The 18664-nt window shown below is 42.4% G+C and overlaps 1 long non-coding RNA gene across 1 annotated transcript in view; it reads left to right on the top strand.

Moving 5' to 3' along the window:
* The window catches only part of LOC138845845 (uncharacterized), a 69598-nt gene that overhangs the window by 24804 nt on the left and 26130 nt on the right, over positions 1–18664 (top strand). The gene's annotated exons all lie outside the window — the stretch shown is intronic.

Raw genomic sequence — 18664 nt, 5'->3', positions numbered from 1 at the left:
GGACCCCCCCTTGGCTTGCTTCCTGTTGACCCATTCACTATTATCCTCTTGACTTCATTGTGCCCAACAGGATCCTTTGCTGTAGCTGCAAACTTGTTACCTGCCACAATAAGTAAGCGAGAAATGAGAATGTTTAGGACAAGCTGCATGGCTTCCAAGGCTGGATAGGTAGAGTATCTGGGAAAGAAGATGAAAACTGAACACAGGAAGTCATATGTTCAGTCAGGACCTACAGTTGATTTCCTGCCAGTAAGCCTCTACAGGTTGTTGCCCAGCCCCAGTACAAGGATTCTGTTTTAGTTCAGTTGGCTCTGTCCTTCCTGTTCCACAGGTAGCCTGCTGGTAGAACAACAGCCCAGTGGGTGCTCAGCTTTTACCAACAAAACTTCCCCATTCGTATTTTCTTCCACCTCTCGGATTTACTATGTTGATATTTGTCTCAAATCCTATGCACAAATGGGGTTTTTCTGACTTGACTTTGGTCCCAGGGTTCTGGCTCTTTCTTGCAAGTCGCACAGCCTCTCTACAAAACAATATGTGATGCTGACCTTCGCTGCTGTCTCTGGATCACCTGTATGTTTGGATGCCAGTGCAACCTTTCTGCAGATAGTTCATTCTAGGAATGACGCATTCTACGGGGAGGCACCAGGCAAGGCTGAGAGCAAGTGGGTGAGAGTAGTTCAACCTGTCAGTTAATTTGAATTAGTTATGACTTGAACATATCAGGTTCAAAGGGATTCAAGTAAAGTTTATAGTAGTTCAAATCTGTCTTTTAACAATGACTGCATCTCTAGGGCGGTGTTTGGTCTAGCATTGCAGCTGCCACTTGGGATGCCTTAATCGCATATCAGAGTGCCCAAGTTCGAGTCCTAGCTCCATTCCCTATTCCAGCTTCTTGCTGTTTTGAGCCCTGGGAGGCAGCAGGTGATGGCTCACAGAGTTGGGCCCCTGTCTCCCACTGGGGAGACCCACACTGAGGTCCCTGCTGCTGGCTTCAGCTTGGCCTACCTAGCTATTGCGGTCATTTGCAGAGTCAACCATTGGATGGGAATTCTGTCTCTGTCCAAAAAAAAAACCAAAAAAAAAAAAAACAAAAAAACACAAACAAACAAACAAAAAAAACAACCAAACAAAAAAACAATGACAACATCTTAAATTGGAGATCTGATTCTACTTTGTTTAGTTCCAGGGCTATTTAATATGCAATGAGAGTAAATTGAAAGACTTATTTTCTTTACTCAACATATTAAGTTTATTGACTCTGAAAGAATTATTCACTCAGATATAATTACACCATTCTATTTTGAGCCTAGAGAAGTAGTTTCATCTTGAGAAACATTCAATGAAATAATTTAATCTCTTAAATGGGAATAAGTTTCTTGTACTATGAGAAAAAATATAGATTATTTTCAAGATTGTTTCACCGAATTTCTAAATGGAAAAATTATCCATGTCTGATATTAAGACAGAAAAAAGCCTAACTTTTAATTCCAATATTATTAGGGGAAATGGGAAAAGAAAAGAGAATGTAAAAACTATGTAAACTATTTCCATTGGAAATATAGTTATTAACATTCCAAACTTTGACCTACACTTCTCAAACTATTGAGTCAATACCAAAAAGAATGTATTTTTAGGCACCAAGTTGCTCCAAAATAAAAAGAAATGAGTCTTTTTCTATTAAAAGCACTAAAAAGTATGTTGTAAAAGTCATTTTTCTTTGAAGCAGTGTTCATATCCAGGTTTTTTTTTAATGTACCTACACATCTTACTCATGCACCATATTTTTTAGATCAGTTTTTGACAACATATCTTAAATTGGAGGATGGCCCAGGTGCTTGGGCCCTGCACCCCATGGGAGACCAGGAAAAAAGCACCTGGCTCCTGCCATTGGATCAGCGCAGTGTGCTGGCCGTGGCGGCCATTGGAGGGTGAACCAATGGCAAAGGAAGACCTTTCTCTCTGTCTCTCTCTCTCTCACTGTCCACTCTGCCTGTCAAAAAAAAAAAATTTAGAATTGAAACTGTTCCATTGAAGGCTCCCAGAGAAGAGAAAATGAAAAATTAAGTGCTGACTTTAGGCTTATTGAAGTCTCTGCCTAAATCTGCTTTTGAGAATTATTAGTGCCAAAGTTATTTCATTTGTGACTTATTTACCACTTGGCTAAAGTGAAAGAATAGAAGTCATTATCTTACCACATTTTTGCTTCTAGGGCCAGCAATTTCCCTTCCATAAGTGCCTCTTAGGACCTTTTTTTTTTTTAAAGAAAAGTTGTGTTTGTATTAAAAAAAAAATCACATATTCTCTTGGTCTTCTTTGGATGTGTTCCTTCACCTTTGATGGATGGGTGATGCTGTTTGGGTTGGTCCTTATGAAACAACAGGACTTTTGGTACTTACTGTATACCAAGCAACCAACTTGAGGTGCAGCTCTTTGCCATTCAGAAAGGTCTCTGTGGAAAAAAATAAATGGTATCACCATATGAGTCTAAGCTATTTGAGGGCAAATGCTTCAGGAAGTGGGAGAAAACTATTATTGAATCAGGAAATGAAGAGATAGGGAAGATCTTTGAGATCATTCAGTCCCAACTTATTTTACTAACAGTTGACAGAATTAACATCTCAATAGTTTTGGCTTGTTCTGCAAATCCAACAGGTTGTTTAAGGCAAGAATCAAGCTCAATCGCCAGCGCCCTGTTCTGGAAATGTATAAAATAAATGTCCACCATACATTTTTAAGTGAAAAGGAATCTCAAAATCTGTTCAGTTGCCCACAACACTGTCAGTCAAGATATATATTGTGAATACTGTGACTGAGTTACCAAAAAAAAAAAAAAAAAAGCACGTCTGTTTTCATTTGAAGTTGAGCCACAAATACTCAAACATACTGTTGGCAGAAAGCTAAGATGAATTTCCATCAAAGGATTCTGTTTTGTTTAGCTAATTTTCCCCATGTGATCCAGTGTCCAAGCCAGCCAATTTCAAACTTAAGAGCAGTATTGTATAGCCCTAGGTGATAATGATGATAATTATGCCACTAGATTGTGTAGCTTACTTAGAGTTCTTTGGGTTAAGTTTCACTTCTGGGATATGGCCAAGGTGGTATTTACAACATTGCCTGAACACCGGAATTACCAAGGGGCCTTAAAAACTCCTAATGCCTGGGTCCCAACTACAGAGATTTTTATTTAATTGATTGGGAGTACCAATCCGGTTGGATATTGATTTTATTTTGAAAGCTCATAGTAGCTTATTCTAATATGGAGCTACCCTGAAAATCACTGGGTAAGGAAAAGTGGTTACTATCCTCATTAGCTGATTGGAGGCCCTTGGACATCTCCCCTGCTGCTGCCTCCTCTTTGAAATCTGGTTCCTGCTCTTGTTTTTCAATGCCAATGTGCTGGGCTGCTGTGTTAGTTCTCTGTAATACATGAGGTGATCCATTTCTTCTTTTGGCCCTTACCAGCCTTGTTCCTGAAGAGTTTCTGTTTGGATTCTGGTATTTTCCTTCAGAAACATGACAAAGGCATGAGAATATAAGTGCATCCAAGTTCACTACTACATTACCAATTCACAGAATTCTCTGTGCCAGGCTTTCTGGCCGTGAAATGTCAGGTGCAGTGGCATTCTCCAGTGTCAGGATTCATTCCTTTTTGATTTTTTCTTTTTAGACCTTGCATACAGCTTGATTAATGTCCTGGATATTTTTATTTTGCGTGATTAAGTTACTCAACAGGAGAAATATAAATGGCAAAAAGAAACAAAAATGGATAGGATGATAATATAAAAATATTTGCCAACTCTCTAAGTTAGAGAAGATGCTTGATAAATTTTTCTCTATCCTGCAGACCAGGATACCTGATTTACAAAATGCAGATGCTAGACAAGCACTCCTGCAGATGGTTTGAACCTCTGGAGATGGGACCTGGGAGTGGGAATTGTCATCTCTCCAGGGGAATTATGATGCATAACACAATTTGGAATCCACTGATAATAAGCATTAAAAATAGCATTTATTTAAGAACTAATTTGGCAAGTGCTGGCTCAGACAGATTCATATTGTTTTATTCCAATACCCTTGCAAGATCGAGTGGCATCTTATTTTACTCTGAAGGAGTTGAGGCTCTGAGAGTTGGATATCTTGTCAAACTCATCTGGCTCTTAAGTGGCATGCCTGGGATTTCTTCCAGGAACTCACTCCAGCCATTTGCCTTCCTTGGCACCAGCCTCAGGATGATGGGCATAGTCTGTGCCATTTTTTTAAATCCCATGTGAGAGCCCACTTAAGTGGCATTTCTGCATCCATAATAAAATTGAGTCTGTGGTTAGAAAGATACAGAGGCAAACCCTATGGTGGAGTGAATTGAAGGAAAAGATTCTCAGGTGGAAAGAGCTCTCAGATTTTTCCGTATTTTTTTTAAAGATTTATTTGAGAGGTAGAATTATAGATGGGGCGGAGGGAGAGAGAGAGAGGGAAAGAGGTCTTTGATCCGTTGGTTCACTCCCCAAGTGGCCACAGTGGCTAGAGCTGGGCCAGTCTACAGCCAGGATCCAGGAGCTTCTTCTGGGTCTCCTACATGGGTGCAGGGACCCAACGACTTGGGCCATCTTCTACTGCTTTCCTAGGCCATAGCAGAGAGCTGGATTGGAAGTGGAGCAGCCGGGACTTGATCTGGCATTGATATGGGATGCTGGCTCCACAGGTGGAAGCTAAATCTATTAGGCTACAGTGCTGGTCCACTGTTTTTCCATATGCTAAATTTGGGGTAATGGCAGAGGTCTGTTAACCTTGGTGCTATTGATATTTGGGGCTGAATAACTCTTTGTTGTGGGGCCTGTATTGTGTATTGTGAGATGTTTAAAACCATTCTCAGCCTCTACCTATGAGACGCAACCTTCCCCATCAAGTGTGACAATCATAGGTGTCTGTAGAAATGGCCAAATGAGTGCCAGGGGCAAAATTGCCCCTGATGGTGATCCTTTGGTTTGCAGTATGGACCTGGTAAAATGCCATCCTGGCTGAGAGAGAATCCTGCCTGTGCCTAGAGCCAGGACCCAAGGTGTTTGGAGATCTGGAGGGGATCGGCCAGTGTGTTCCCATCTGCTTTGACTTCAGCCCTGAGAGTGCATGGGAATTGAAGCCCTGTTCCTGTAGTTGGGGAGGGGAGAAGATGATAACAGTAATATCTGCCCTTGGGTCAGGGCTGAAACAGGGCAACAAAAGGAAGCAGCAAGAGAAGACTCGCTGGAGTGCTCTTGCACTGGCATTTGGTCTTTGCTTTTCTGGGAATCCTAAAAAAACAAATAGAATCATTTCATCTGAGTTGGGAAAGCCGTAAATAATTAAGCTAATTTGTTTGTAAATGTGTCACCAAAGAGCCTCTAGGAATTTGAAAGTGGCATAGTTGAGTGCAAGAGCGAACTGTTAGCCCTCACAAAGCACACCAAACACCGGAATAAGGGAAAGAGTTTATTGAGGAAAACTCAGCAGACCGGAGGGAAGGGGCGAAGAGGGAAAAAGAGAGTAAGAGAGAAAGAGGAGAGAGGAGACTAGAGAGAATGAGCGGGAGAGAAGAGAGAAGCCAAGAGAGCCACGTGTTCAGGAACAGGCCCTTTTAAAACTTTGCCAGAGGGCTGGCAGGGAAACAGGAGCTGCAAATCCCATTAGGATGGGGATGGAGCTTGACAACAATGTGGCCACCTGGCTTCCAGCAATGGTGGCGGGGGCTAGAGCATAGGATGTAAATCAGGGTGTAGATCACGCCAAAGATAAAACTGTTTCCTAACACAAACCCTCATCAGTGTATTGTGCGGGTGGTGGGGCTGTGGCAGAACTGACTTTCATTATCCTTGACATCTGGAAGTTCAATTTGGCTTTTACACTTCGATTCTATTGAGGACTAGGGGACACTTTGTTGTTCCGTGTTCCTAAGGCCCCGATGAACTGTTTAAACATTGTGAACATTATTGGAATCTATGGCTAATGTCAACTTGGGTGAGCAACACTGCCTAAAAAGGAGTCCCTATTTCTCACATAGTCCCTCTGGCCAAACCAAGTCACATCTTTCAGTTTTATTCCTTTTTTCATTTACTTCTTTTACATAATTATTTTTACCCGTTTGGTCCTTGGCCTCCTGCCCTCTTGGTTCCTGTTATTTTCTGAGCTTACTTTCCCTGCTTCTCATTAGGAATTCTGTGTAGTCCTGGGGTTCCTAACCATCCATTGGCAGAATCCTGGGTGGTCCATCTAGATATTCATATCATGACTATGATAGCAAAAGGAGGCCTAAAACCATGGACACCAGATTCCACATAACAGTTTTAATTTTTTACCTTTAGCAAGTGACAAGTCAACAGTTAAACAGTTGAGACTTGCTACTGTTTGTTTGAGAGCTGGTTGTTAAACCCATACTGGCCCACCATTGTCAATGTGCATCAGTTCCTGCAAGACCAAACTTTACTATTATTCAGAACCTCATTGGAGACTTCAATACCCCAGCTAGTAGTAGTCATAGTCAATACCCCGGGTACTCATAGTCCCCCATTACTATTGTATTGGAGTCTGTGTCTCACTTTAGATCTCTTAATATTTCTTTTAAATAGCCTGGTGCTCTGTAATTAAGCGCATATGCATTTATAATAGTCACATAGTCACATCTTCCTGTTGAATTGATCCCTTAATCATTGCACAGTGCCCTTGTTTGTTTCTGTTAACAGTTTTTGTGTTAAAGTCTATTTTGTCTGGTATTAGGATGGCTACACCAGGTCTTTTTTTGGTTTCTGTTGGCATGGAATATCTTTGTCCATCCATTCACTTTCAGTCTGCTTGTATCTTTGTGGGTGAGATGTGTTTCTAACAGGCAGCAAATAGATGTTTTTCTGCTTGTTTTTTTCATTTAGACAGTCTATATCATTTAACTTGAGAATTAAGGCTATTTACATTCAAGGTGACTATTGATTAGTAACGACTTGGCCCTGCCATTTTTCCATAAATATTCTTATTGTTTACTTTGATTTTCCTTTGTGTTTTTACTGGGAGATTTTCTGTCTTCACCTTCTTTCATAGTGATAACTGTGTTTCTGTGTGTAGCACATCCTTAGATATCTTTTGTAAGGCTAGATGAGTGGTGACCAATTCTTTTAATTTGTTTGTTATGGAAGGTCTTTATTCTGCCTTCATTCATAAATGAGAGCTTTTCAGGGTACAGTATTCTGGGTTGACAGTTTTTTCTTTTAATATTTGGAATATATCTCACCATTTTCTTCTTGCCTGTAGGGTTTCTGATGAGATGTCAGCTGTGAGTCTAATTGGAGATCCTATGAAAGTAATCTGATGCTTCTCTGGTTCACATATTAGAATCTTTTCCTTTTTTTTACTGTGAGAAGTTTGAATACAATGTGTTGTGGTGAAGATCTTTTCTGATCATGTGTATTAGGAGTTCTATGAAGTTTTCTGTAATTATTTTACTAAGAAGGTTTCTACACCTTCAGGAACTCCTAAGACCCATATGTCGGGTCATTTGATAGTATCTCATGAGTCTCCAACATTTTTTTTTTTAGTTTTCTGATTTTTTTTTCTTTTTATTTTTTTGGTTTGACTAAAATTTACAGAGAATTTGTCTTCTAACTCAGATATTCTTTCTTCTGCTTCACCAATTCTGTTGTTAAGGCTTTCCACTGCATTTTTTTAATTTGTTCTGTTGAATTCTTCATTTCTAAAATTTTGTTTTGATTTCTTTTTAAAAAAATCTCAATTTCAGGAGAAAAAATTTCTTTCATGTGATGTACGGATTTCTTTAGTTAATGGATTTGCTTCTGACTACTTCTATGTAATCCTACAATCAACTTTTTAAATTCTGTTTATGACATTTCATCAGTCTCTTCATTTTTACATTCTGGTATTGAAGTGTTGTTGTGTTCCTTTGGAGGCATCATGTTGTCTTTCTTATTCTTGTTTCTTGAATTGCTTTATTTATTTTTAGGCATTTGTGTGGATACTTTTATATTTTTAAAGATTTATTTATTTATTTGAAAGTCAGAGATACATAGAGATAACAGAGGCAGAGAGAGAGGTCCTCTATCTGCTGGTTCACTCCCCAATTGGCCGCAATGGCCAGAGCTGTGCCAATCCGAAGTCAGGAGCCAGGAGCTTCTTCTGGGTCTCCCATGCAGGTGCAGAGGCCCAAGGACTTGGGCCATCTTCCACTGCTTTCCCAGGCCATAGTAGAGAGCTGGATTGGAAGTGGAGCAGCCAGCACTCAAACCGGTGCCCATGTGCATTAACCCACTGTGCCACAGCTCTGGCCCCTTGTGTAGATACTTGTTGGTTTATTTCTTTTTTCCCCTGTGATGGCTTTTATCTTTGGACTATGCCTCTGGTTTTCAGGCACTGCAGGCGGTGGCTTTACCCACCGTGCCTCAGCGCCAGCCCCCTCCATCAACTTTAAGTGTGAGTTAGAACACGTAGCTGAGGTGTGGTGCCTGGATACCTGCCATTCGCCAGTTACTCTGCTGTGTACTTTGCATACTTCAAGAACACAATTAGACTTGTGTTTCTTGTGGGGAGCAATCCGGACTAGACTAAGTTACTCGAATTAAGACTTATTCTATGCATCTGCTCTCCCACAATATGGCGCTGGGAGAGAAGTAAACAGCTTCCGCACAGCTGCCTCCAGTTCAACCAATTAACTGTAGGACTTGCTCCTGATTGGAGAGCAGCGTACTCGGCGTGTGGGCAGCCGAGTTGGGATTGGCAGAGAAGGACTATAAAGGAGGAGAGAAACGGCATGCACCGGGAACATCTAGCTGAGAGAACACCCGTGCAGCCCCCGAGAAGAGCCGGCCGGCGGTGTGCCGCTCCCCTGCGGAAGTGGGGAATGTGGCTAGGGGGAACTGCCCTTCCACGGAGGTGGAAGGGATAGTAGCCAACCCGGGAAGAACCAGCAGCAAACCCGGGGAGGGCCGAGCAGACGAAAGAACAGCGCAGGGTCCTGTGTCGTTCCCCCACGAAGACGGGGAGCGACATAATGGTGCCGTGACTCGGATAGGAAACCTAGGACAGATAGCAAACTTAGGAGGGAAGAAACGGGAAGAAGCAGGAAAATACCGGAGAGAGAAACTAGCAAACAGCCTAGGGAAAAGCCGGACGAAAAAGGAGCCGGAAGAAGCTATTGAAAGCCTAGGCATAGACTCGGATACGGACTACGGGGGGAAGCTGGGAGAAATCTCTAAGGTCGAAAGCGAAAGTGAAAGCTAGAACAAACAGACTCGGACGCGGACTGTGGGGAGAGGCCAGGAGAAATGAGGGAGGAATATCGTTGGAGGAAAGCTTGGGGAAACATACCGGGTAGAGAAAAATGTTAGGGAAATTGAAGCCGCGGGGGGCAGGCCGAGGCGGAAACGAAAGCCACTTTGGGGTTCTCAAGTTAGCCCAGGAATAGGGGGCGAAAAGTTAAAACCAGAAGCTGAGACGCAAGCCAGATTGGGATCCGTCTGATTAGCCCGGGGAGCAAAGGACGGGAAGCCAAACCGTGGGGCGGAGACGTACGCTGGGTTGAATTCGCCAGGCTAGCCCGGGGAACTTAGATTGAATCCTAGTGGCGGAGACGCAAGCTACGCTGTGTTACTCGCGGAAGCCGCCGCGTGCAGAGAGAGCACGGGGCGTGAATAGATAGGGAACGCTGGCGTAGGCCGTGGTTCAGACGCGAAAGGGTTAAGCGTGGAGACCGCGGAGCGCGCAAAGCCGAGCCGCGCAAAGCCGGGAAGCTGCGCAGATGAGAGAGGCGCGCGGGCTGAAGCGGCGCAGAGCCGGGAACCCGCCGGTGGGGCGAGGTGCCGGAAAGCTGCGGGGATAAGAGAAACAGAAGTTTAGAAGTAAAAGAGAAATAGGAATGTTGGCAGACAGAAGTAAAATGGGAGAAATAGAAATGCCCGGAGATAGAGAAATAGAGAAAAATAAGGCCTCCCCTCAACATGCCAATTAGGAGGCTTGGATTCGGTCTGCCTGATTTAAGGCGGTAAGCGCCAGCAAAGCTCGACCAGAGTATGAGCTGCAGGTCACCGAAGATAGGCACAAACCAACACTAATAAGTCTCCCCCACAATACGGCAATGAGAAGGCTTGGATTCGGTTTGCCTGATAGGTTTTGTAAACACCTGCAGGCAGTTCTAGCAGAGCAGAGTATGCGCTGCAGGGCACCGAACACAGGCACGCATCAGCGCCTAAAAACCTCCTCACAACATGGCGAAGAGAGGACCCGGATTCGGTTTGCCTGATGGATAGGACTTGTAAGAGCCTGTGGCAACTCTAGTGTGTGCCGCGGGACACCGAAGACAGGCGCGTATCAACGCCAAAAATAAAAAGAAAGGGGGATCTGTGGGGAGCAATCCGGACTAGACTAAGTTACTCGAATTAAGACTTATTCTATGCATCTGCTCTCCCACAATATGGCGCTGGGAGAGAAGTAAACAGCTTCCGCACAGCTGCCTCCAGTTCAACCAATTAACTGTAGGACTTGCTCCTGATTGGAGAGCAGCGTACTCGGCGTGTGGGCAGCCGAGTTGGGATTGGCAGAGAAGGACTATAAAGGAGGAGAGAAACGGCATGCACCGGGAACATCTAGCTGAGGGAACACCCGTGCAGCCCCCGAGAAGAGCCGGCCGGCGGTGTGCCGCTCCCCTGCGGAAGTGGGGAATGTGGCTAGGGGGAACTGCCCTTCCACGGAGGTGGAAGGGATAGTAGCCAACCCGGGAAGAACCAGCAGCAAACCCGGGGAGGGCCGAGCAGACGAAAGAACAGCGCAGGGTCCTGTGTCGTTCCCCCACGAAGACGGGGAGCGACATTTCTTTTATCTGGGTAATGAGTTCTATGTCTTTCTTCTCTTCCTTCAGATGAACTGAAGCACATTATTGGGGCTGAGACGACACAGAAAGGTATTCTTCGTGTTTTTGAAGTGTTTTGGCACAACCAGTTAAATCAGAGAATTGTTTATGTCTTCTTGGAAGGTTTCTAAAACCTTATTTCCACAGTACAAATTCCGTGAACTTTTCAACTAACTGCATTCCCGGTCAAAGCAGATACAGAAATACAAACAGAAACTTCAGACTCCTCAAGCGCCTTCTTTATAGAGAAGGTGACACTTCAGTCTGTGAAGCTGGGGTCCGCTTCTCCAGGACTGATGGTCTGGACAGATCTTCTGGGGCTTAACTCATATACGGTCGTGTCTGCACCAGTCTTGTAGTGTCTCCAAATAGATTATTAATACATCCATAATACTGTGGTTCTTCTCATCCTCATCTGGAATGTAGCCACTGCCAAGAGAGGTTTCTGTCTCAGATGATTTGGTGCAAGTTTGCAACAGTGACAGATACATTGGCTGGTTTGTTTAACAGCTGGAGAATGCAGTGTATGCTTTGAAGGGATTTGCTCTGCATAAGAATTGTGTGGGTCTCTGTCAGTGTTTTGATATAGGGTAGATTAGCCAGGTAGCCGATCTTTAAGTTGTCTACTGGCATTCTGTGTGCAAAAGGAAGCAAGGCGTGGCTGTCCTTTCAGGTTCAGAATGACTCGTTTTGTCTCTAACAGATTACTGGTTATGCAGGAGGGGGAATTTGTTGGAAGAACTGCCAAATACGTTTTGTCCTTCTAAAAATATGGAAATTAAAAGACAACAGTACTCTATTGAAAGTTTCGATATGATAATTTAAAATTGTGTGATTTACACATGCCTTAGGTAACTGCAAACTTGGCAAATTAGAGGATTAATGAGCTTATTAGTCATATGTAAACATACAAATTCCTAATTCTGTTACAGTGTACATATATCAAAATAAATAATGAAGACAACTATAGTTTTTAAAAATATGCTTTTATTTATATTTCACATAATGTAAGATTCTACTAAATAAAGCTAATAGGCAAAATTCCTTGGTGTATACGTTTAAGTCCCTAAAATAACTTTATACCAAGAAAGCAAAATACCATTCCAGTTTTGAAGACTGCATTTCCTGTAGTTTTTTCACTCTCCATTTCGTCCACCTTGGAAGTCTTCATATCCCTTTTATGCAGGATTTCTGCATAATTTTAACACTTCCATTGACGAGGGATTTGAATGTGCCAGCTATTTTTGTTTTAAAAATAATTAACACTAAAACCTTAAAATAGTGAAGCTACTTTTCAGACCACTGAGCCAAGATCCTGGTATTAAATGAGCGTATCGGTGCTTAAGATAAAGGGACAGAGTATTGGTATCCCAGTTATTTGGGATTTTTTTTAATGTTAGGGTGTGCACTTTTATTTATTTATTTTTTAAACTTTTATTTAAAGAATATAAATTTCCAAAGTACAGCTTATGGATTACAATGGCTCCCCCCCCATAACGTCCCTCCCACCCGCTACCCTCGCCTTTCCCACTCCCTCTCCCCTTCCATTCACATCAAGATTCATTTTCGATTCTCTTTATATACAGAAGATCTTAAAGATTGGAACAAGATTTACTGTCTTGTTTTCACTTAGATCCTACTTACAAAATGAAGCCTATTAACAGAATAAAGCCTTCCTTTAAAGCTGTATAATAGTCGTATTTATTAATAGTGCTGTTGTGCATACTTGTATGCATATATTCAGCATGTGTTGCATGTCTTCAGAATTATAGAAATGAAATCCCTTTCAGTGCAACTTGTGAGAAAAGATCCCTCGTGGCTCTGATGAAAGAAAATAATATTTCTTCTTAGGGCCGGTGCCATGGCTCACTTGGTTAATCGTCTGCCTGCGGCACCAGCATCCCATATGGGTGCCAGGTTTTAGTCCCAGTTGCTCTTATTCCAGTCCAGCTCTCTGCTGTGGCCAGGGAGTGCAGTGGAGGATGGCCCAAGTGCTTGGGCCCTGCACCCACATGGGAGTCCAGGGAGAAGCACCTGGCTCTTGGCTTTGGATTGGTGCAGCGCCGGCTGTGGCGCCATTTGGGGAGTGAAGCAACGGAAAGAAGACCTTTCTCTGTCTCTCTTTCTCACTGTCTATTGTCGCTCCCCCTCTTCGTGGAGGAACGACACAGGACCCTGCGCTGTTCTTTCGTCTGCTCGGCCCTCCCCGGGTTTGCTGCTGGTTCTTCCCGGGTTGGCTACTATCCCTTCCACCTCCGTGGAAGGGCGGTTCCCCCACCGGCCACATTCCCCACTTCCGCAGGGGAGCGGCACACCGCCGGCCGGCTTTCTCGGGGGCTGCACAGGTGTTCCCCTTAGATGTTCCCCTTAGATGTTCCTGGTGCATGCCGTCTCTCTCCTCCTTTATAGTCCTCCTCCGCCAATCCCAACTCGGCTGCCCACACGCCGAGTACGCTGCTCTCCTCCAATCAGTAGCAAGTCCTACAGTTTATTGGTTGAACTGGAGGCAGCTGTGCGGAAGCTGTTTACTTCTCTCCCAGCGCCATATTGTGGGAGAGCAGATGCATAGAATAAGTCTTAATTCCAGTAACTCAGTCTAGTCCTGTTTGCTCCCCACATCTATAACTCTACCTGTCAAATAAATTTTAAAAATATATATTTCTTAGTGTGTCTCCCCACCCCACACTGCCCCGCACCCCAGCTTAGAGCTGGGGATGTGTGAAACATGTCTGTAGGAAGCCATAGTGTGGCTGTAAGTGCAAGGATTTCTGTATGTGCCACTGCCCAATTCAACTATATTTTTGACGTGAATAAGTCTAAAAATGTAGAGAATTCCTATAAGAGCCTAGTGTGTAACCGGTGAGAAAGCATTTCTGTACAGTGTGAGGAACAGTGTCTCTCAACCAGGGAAAGAAAGGTCATGTAAGATTCCAGATTTCCCCAGCAGAGCCCTACAAGATATCTGCAGTCATATAAAAAACTATTTGAATATGTGGGTTTTTTAAAAATAACTTTTCTTTAAAAGTTTATATTTCAGAAGCAGACATGCCAGATAGTAGTCTATCTAAATGGTGGTGCATCTTCTCTATGCACATCTGTGTTCTGCATCAGAGAGAGCCGGTGGTTATGCTAAAGTTAGAGATACTCCTTAAATGACTCGGTCAAGATGTGTGTAAAATATATAACCCATACATCAAGTACAGTGTACTATGTTTAATAAAGTTATTATACTTAGTGCATTTATTGCATATATGAATATAAACATGAAGAGGCTTTATGTCTTCTGATATTTGATTTTTGAATGTGTTTTTGTCAGTAGTGCCTTTAGGCAAGAAACTTCAAAATTAATCATTCTTTGGGTTTTCTGATTCTTCAGGTAACATGAACTATTTAGAAGCCACCATAGTTTATTCACCCCTAAAATTGATTTTATGATTTAAATATAGTACTTAGATGAGCGTTTCCTATAGTTATGATGTTTAGTATAGTTGCTGAAAACAGTTGTGCCATTGATTGATGGATGCACTTGGTTAGTCTTAATTTTTTTTTCAAAGAAAAAACGGTAAACTCTCTTGAGTATTTGAGTTCACTTATTTTACATTTGTGCTGCTGATGTTTGGAAAAAAATCAAAAAGTTAAGTGCTACCGGAAAGTGTACCAATTTAAAAAAAAATAAGAACAAGATAAATTTCACAATCTGAAATTTTAATTTTGTGCAATATTTTCATTTAGTGCGCGTGTATTTGATTGATTGTAAAATAAATGAATTTTTAATGTTTTGAGATGTAGTTTTAACTGTCTTCTTAACCCAACAACTGACGTTCCATTGTCGCTGCATCCTTTTAATTAGGGACTTATTTTAAAAGTCTTTTTGTCACTCCTTGTAAAATTCTTGGATTAGTAGTAAATTTTGCTTTTAGGAGCATGGCTCTTATATTACAAGGGAAAAATACGAAGAGCACATTTTAGGATTCTAATTGTTAAAAGATCAGTTGTGCATATCATTTTACAGTAAGTGTCAACTGTGTGCCTAACTTCTACCAGTGCTTTCCTTCTTCAACAAAGAAGAAACAACAATTAGCATGTCAGTTATTTTTATTGTATTAAAAAAGATTAAACTTTTATTTGGCTTGCTGTATGTTCTAGTCCATTAGAAAATACTAACAAATATTAACAAACATTTTTGTTGACTTTATTTAGTAATGATCTATTTTTGTTGCTTTAGAAAATGCTTGCTCAGTAGCCTTATTTTAGTAGCTGTGTGTATTCCATTTTATTTTTCCATTTCAGAAATTAAGCTTAAATTCAAGTTCCATGATGATAGATGAGCAGCTGAGTGATTATTCACTGAAATTAATTTTTCACTTTATAGGGCAAGTCATTCACCACCCCAGAGTTAAACAGACTTCATACTGACCTATCAATAGAAAACTTGTATTTTCCCATAGGCCAAAAGAGCTATACGTAGTAATTTATTCATAATTTCAATTAGATCTCATTTTTACTTACTGTTTTGACTAATATTTTGCATATTTTGAGTATTCAAGAATGTAGTTATCCCTGGTTATTTACAGTATTCGGATCCTTCTCAGAGCTGTAACTGAAGATTTCTCAGTTATCAGGTGTGAGTAACTGCTGCCGCACCGGGGGAGTGACGTTGCATTGATTTAAATGAGACTAAAATATTAGTCCTCTAACATAGTCCTGTGTGAAGAGTTTTGTATCTTTATGTAATTTAGAGCTACCTACATGCTGTGCGAAGCCCCAAAATGTTCCTTCAGTATCAAGTGATGACTTCAAAGACTCCAGAAGCTCAGCAAGAAATCTGTTTCTTTGCTTACCTAATTTCCAAAACTTCGTTAACCACAGACTCCTGTTTCATAAACAGCATGAAGACCGAGTTCCCAAGGAATGCAGTTTAATCATGGAGGAGAGAAAGAAATGATGAGGTACCTCTAGTTAGGGACTACAGACTGGGCTGAAAAAGCAGTGGATTTGGGACATGATTTTTTAGCCTACCATCCCAATGGTTGGTAGTTAGTATTCGGAAGAACAATGAGAATATAGAAAGTTAATAGCTGATTATATATCACATGTTAAAGAGTTGAACTTAGCTCTGAATATCTGAATAATGAATTCAATGAGGGATAATAGAGTGTATTTCTTTCTTTTCTTTTTATTTATTCATCTGAAAGGCAAAGCAATAAACAGGGAGGGAGAGCCAGGAGCAAGAGATTTTCCATCTGCTGGTGTACTACCCAAATGGGTGCAATGGCCAGTGCTGGTCAAGGCTAAAGCCAGGATCCAGAAACTCCATCCATGTTTCCCACTCAGATGGTATGGGCCCAAGTAATTGGTCCATCTGCTGCTGCTGTCCAGCTGAATTAGCAGGAAGCTGGATCAGAAGCAGAGCTACCAGGATTTGAACCAGCATCCAGATAATTGGATGCTGCCATTAAGAAGCAGTGACTTAACCTGCTGCACCACAGTGCTGGCCCCTAGAGTGTATTTCTTGAGCGTTTGGAAAAAGCTTGCCAAGGATTTTGCTGATGTGATCAAAAGAGTAGTAACTAGAAAATGGAAGAGGAAGAAATATTATACAGTTCAGTTTCTAAAATGTGTCAAATCTTGACCTGTATGTGTAGCAGCAGATCATATGTTTGATTTGGGGAAATGTACAGCAGCTAAGAATGAAAATTATACATAGTTGTCTCATTTGTTTATCAGTGCAGGGTATGACAAATGTTTAAAATGTATTATTTGGGGCCAGTGCTGTGGTGCAGCAGGTTAAAGCCCTGGCCTGAAGCGCCAGCATCACATATGGGTGCTGGTTCTATTCCCAGCTGCACCTCTACCGATCCAGCTCTCTGCTATAGCCTAGGAAAGCAGTAGAAAATGGCCCAAGCCCTTGGGCCCCTGCACCCAAGTGGGAGACCCGGAAGAAGTTCCTGGCTCCTGGCTTCGGATCAGCGCAGCTCCGGCCATTGCAGCCAATTGGGGAGTGAACCAGTGGTTGAAAGCCCCTCTCCCTCCCCCTTCCCCTGTGTAACTGACTTTTGAGTAAATAAGTCTTTAAAAAATAAAATGTACTATTTTAAGTTGGTAAATATAACCACTTAGGTTGAGTGAAACTGTATAGAACTATATGTTCAAAGCCCCCAAGAACTCCCTGATGGAGTTCACTAGGAGGGCTTGCAGAACTCAGCATATTGTCACATAGCTAAGATACATTACAGCAAAAGGGTATAGAACAAGATCAAAGGGAAAGGTGCATGAGACAAAGTCTGGGGGAAAACAGGCTCAGGCTTCCAGCTGCTGTCTCCCAGTGGCATCAGACAAGTCACACTTGATCCCCTCAACATGGAGTTGGGACAATGTGTGCAATGTGTTGCCAACCAGGGCAGCTCATTTAAGACTTGGTGCCTGTGGTTTGTATCAGGGCCAGGTCATGTGGGCACCCTTGGCCTGGCCAGCACTGAGAGTCTAAGGGAAAGTATGTATTCGTCATAAACCCGATTTTTGTTTGGTACAGTTTGGGTTTACTGGGCTATTTTTAGCAGTTTGGAGAAAGGGGTGGGGGGATTCCTAAAATCTAAGTTCTTAGACATCTGAGAAAAGAGCTAAACTTGCAAGGAGCCTTCCAAAGAAAAGCGGTCAAGCCTGCTGTGTTAAACCTTGGGCATGACTAGATACCTCAGTCCAAAGAAATGGCTCAGAGAAAGTGATGAGTCAGGTTGATGTTTAGGACTTGTCCTTGCATTGAAGCTGTCATACATAAAAGGGGAACTATGACAGAGAATTCAGATGTAGGTCAGAAGAGAAAGTTCGAGTGATATTGCTAGGAGCATACATTGCAATCCAAGAAACTGAGGTAATCTGTATTTCCAATAAAGATTACCATAGCAAAGTCATGTGGCACTTAATAGTCACAACCTTGTAAGGTGCAGGTACTATCCCAACAAGTTACAGGTGGGAAAGTTCAAGTATAGGGTGGTAGTGTTTCCAGAGTTTACGGCTGTTAAATGGTCTACCTGGAAACTCAACCCAGGTGCTCTGGCTTGCTAGTCTTTGCTTTGGTTTCTCAATAGTGGCATGATTGACATTTGGGGCTGCATAGTTGTTTGTTGTGGGAGCTTTTCTGGGCACTATAGGATATTAAATAGCCCAAGCTTGCCTGGTTATGTTGGAGTGGGGGCAAAACTGCCACTGGTCTTACCTCTCAGCCCAGACAAGGTAAAGTAGGGACAAAGACTGACACATGTGTGATTTGACTCACAGGGAGAATGTAAAGGGTAGTCCTAACTCTGCCTTAAGGGAACACCTTGGCGGGGGTCAGCAGAACCAAAGGTTGTACCCTGCCTTTAAGTTTCCCATACTTAGACACGGGAGGTGCTTTGCAAACCTGACATGAACCAGAAAGGCAGTGGTTTTCAATGTATTTGAAGATGTGAGATGAATGATTATATTAAAAAACTGCTATTTTGCTTACTGACAAAGCTATTTTTTTTAAAGAGTTATTTTATTTATTTGAAAGAGAAGCAGAGCCAGAGAGGGAGAGAGATCTTCCACCCTCTGGGTCATTCCCCAAATGACCGTAACAGCCAGAGCTGAGCTGATCTGAAACCAGTAGCCAGGAGCGTTTTCCTGGTCTCCCACATGGGTGCAGGGGCCCAAGGACTTGGGCCATCTTCTACTGCTTTCCCTGGCCATAGCTTAGCACTGGATTGGAAGTAGAGCAGCCGGGACTAGAACTGGCAACCATATGGGATGCCAGCACTGCAGGCT

This window comes from Oryctolagus cuniculus, chromosome 16, assembly GCF_051225735.1.
Source record: "Oryctolagus cuniculus isolate XC-2025 breed Fujian yellow rabbit chromosome 16, ASM5122573v1, whole genome shotgun sequence".
Lineage (NCBI taxonomy): Eukaryota > Metazoa > Chordata > Mammalia > Lagomorpha > Leporidae > Oryctolagus > Oryctolagus cuniculus.
The sequence above is the reverse complement of the archived record's forward strand: the minus strand, read 5'-3'. Positions and strand labels throughout refer to the sequence as shown.